Source organism: Staurois parvus, unplaced genomic scaffold (assembly GCF_062004578.1).
Source record: "Staurois parvus isolate SC_StPar_1 unplaced genomic scaffold, SC_StPar_1.0 ptg000476l, whole genome shotgun sequence".
In the NCBI taxonomy this organism is placed as follows: Eukaryota; Metazoa; Chordata; class Amphibia; order Anura; family Ranidae; genus Staurois; species Staurois parvus.
Window position 1 is genome coordinate 646,488 of NW_028318272.1, and position 3,048 is coordinate 649,535.

Below are 3,048 nucleotides of genomic sequence, written 5' to 3' on the forward strand. Positions count from 1 at the left end.
CCGCAAAATCAGCAAGAAAGTGCAGATAGCATGTCACAGAGGTAACCTGATCCTGGTTTGGGACAGAAATTAGCCACGATGTGCATCCTGTTCCAAAATGAGAACTTCACAAAAAGATACCGCCCATTGGGATTTGCCCTATGTTACAAAGAGAGAACTGGGAGACGTTTATGAATAGCAATGTAGATGCCCCTAGATTTAGATGAGGGAAGGACACTGTGGAACCATCTAGAGTAATATCTCCTAGAGCAAGCCGGGAGGCTGTCAGCACAAAAGTGGGTCTCCTGGAACAATACAATGTCAACCTGGGACTTGTGCAGGAAGTATAGTATTTGCCCCCTTTTAGATTGGTTATTTAACCCTTTAACATTATAAAAACAAAACTTAAGGGGAGTAGGGGGCGGTGCCCTGGGCGCCATCCTCAGACAAAACTAGAAAAAGAAAATACAGAAAAGAGAAAGGGAAGAAAAGAGAAGGAGAGCAGAGAGAGAAGAAAAAGGGGGGGGGGAAGGGGAGGAAAGAGAAAGGGGTAAAAAGAGATATAAAAGCAAGAAAAAAGAAAAATATTAGAAAGAGAGAAAAGAGAAAGAACAGTAGAAGAGAGAAATTCTCTCACTGTGTGCAGAGCTACCCGACACCCAAAAATAACAAGAAAGAAAACAAGGAGGAAAACAATAAAGGAAAAACAATGGAAAAACAACCCCACTGAACCCTTCCAGAGGGTCGGTGAACCTACAGGGGGGAAATGGACATGCACGGAAGAAGCTCACAAAGGAGACCCAAGGGTAGATAAGGAGATAAGTCACAACGATATTAAGGACCCCCAGCAACAATAGGCAAAATGATACAATAAGGGGAATCCGCCAGCATCAGACACCCCCTCCCACCACAGGCCAGTGCTATTGGCACATGGAGAATCCCAGACAGGACACATATGGACATGGGTCGAAGAGGCAAATTGGCAGAGCCACACAAGCAGACATCCAGATGAGGTCACCACCGGCACAAGTTCATAAATGTAGGGTAAAATAAAAACACAACCATGAGACCAAGCAAAGGGTGACACCGGCAAAGCAGGTAAAATAAGAACAAAACATAGGGGATTCCACAAGCGGCAAGGCTCAGTCCAAAGATCTGAAGCAACCAAGACCCCCACGGAACACAGGAAACTAAACATATTGGCATACCATGCGGCAACGGGACAAGCAGCGAGCATCTTGCAGCAAAAAAAGTGACAAAGTACAAGAAAAACTGAGAACGAGTAGCCCACACACCCAAAGAGGCAAATGGTGGGCAAGGAGCAATAACATTATGTAGTAAATGGAAGGTACGGCTCCCACAGGGAGGAAAAGAGCCCCAAACAGGGATCAAATTTGCAAACCCAATTGGGGACGCACCGCCCCCGCTATGTCCTGCTGCCACATGTGCAACCTGCCAAAAGGAGTACACCCCCCAAAATACCCCATAAACGAACCCGAAAACAGACACAGAGGCATCAGGAGAGCAGGAGTCCCCCCCCACACCCCCCACAGAGGGAGCAAGGGGAGCCCCACACATCACTAGGGGGCAACAACGAAGGAGGCCCTATAGATGCACATATAAGATAGCAGTATAAAAGCAATAATAATAAATGCAATGACAAAAACATAATTTCAGAGAATTTAACACAGGATGAGGGCCCAGATGCAAAAAATAAAAAAATAGAGAAAAATTAGCAGCAGCGGTAAAGTCCATACAGACGTATATTAACCGGTGCCCCCAGATTCCTCTGGAGGCTCAGAACCCGAAGTAGTGGACATCATCGGCTGGGGGGTAGGAGAGCATCCAAATCCTAATGGCAGAGAGTATGACCAAGGCTAGTCCAGGGTAGGAAGGTCAGGCAGGTGAAGAGCTGACAACACCGTGGGGATTTCAGAAGGATGTCTGATGTTGAATAACTTGCCCTCTCACCAGATCTTCAGTTGGAAGGGAAAGCCCCAATAATAGGAGATAACGTGTTCCTGTAGCAAAGAAAGTAAGGGCTTGAGATCCTTCCACTTTTCCAGGGTATGTCGAGAGATATCAGTCAAAAGTGTAATGGATGCCCCATCAAAGTCTAATTGGCCCTTCTCACGAGCTTTCCGCATGATGTCCATCTTGGTATGGTAAAAGTGCACCCGACAAATGACATCTCTAGGTATAGTAGGATCAGATTTACATGGGCCCAAGGCCAGATGCACTCTGTCAATTTCTAGATCCACAGAATTAGAAGTGCCCAAAAGGCCCTTGAAAATTCCATGGCAGTAGGTAAAAGACCTTCCGTGCCCATTACTTCGGGTAAACCCCGCAACCGAATGTTACGGCAGTTGCAATTATCGAAATCTTTATGAAGAAGGACTAAGGGAGCAATGTGGTCCTCACGGGCATCCAGGCGCGGCTCCTGAGAAGTCACAGTGGTAGTCAACTTATGACAGGTCTGCTCCAGCTCAGCAGTTTTTGGGCGGGCCACCTGCAGTTCAGTTTTGAGAGAGTGGAGTTCTGTGCGATATCCCTGTTCCAGGCTCTTCGCATAGGCCTCCATTTCTGTTTGGGTGGGCAGGGCCCGGAGATAATCCCTGAGATCCCATTTCTCATGTCCTTGGCTGTCAGCGGGTGAAGATGGAGGTGACACGGGTGGACCCTGCCCATTGCCCTCATCTGGCTGCAACACTGGGCTCGGAATGGGGGAGAGGGACCGGGAGTGAGCCGGGGCAGAGCCGCATGTGTGGGTGGCCGCCATCTTAAAAGCCGAGTGTGAGGAACAGGCCCTACCATCCGACATGAAGAACTCTGGGATGCCATGGTGGGGAGTCGAGGGACCCAGCCCCGGCGGGTGTCCGGATGCACTGCGTCCCTTCTGACCCATAGGGGATGGGAGATGGTGAGAGAGGGCATCTGTAGAGCAAGATATCTCCCGGGTCTCAGCAGGAGCGCATTCAGCAAGCTGCTTCCTCCTCTATGCGTAGGCCCCCAAAGATATCTCTTTAAAGTTAATTTTGTAATGAGATGATTTAAACAAAACCAAATATA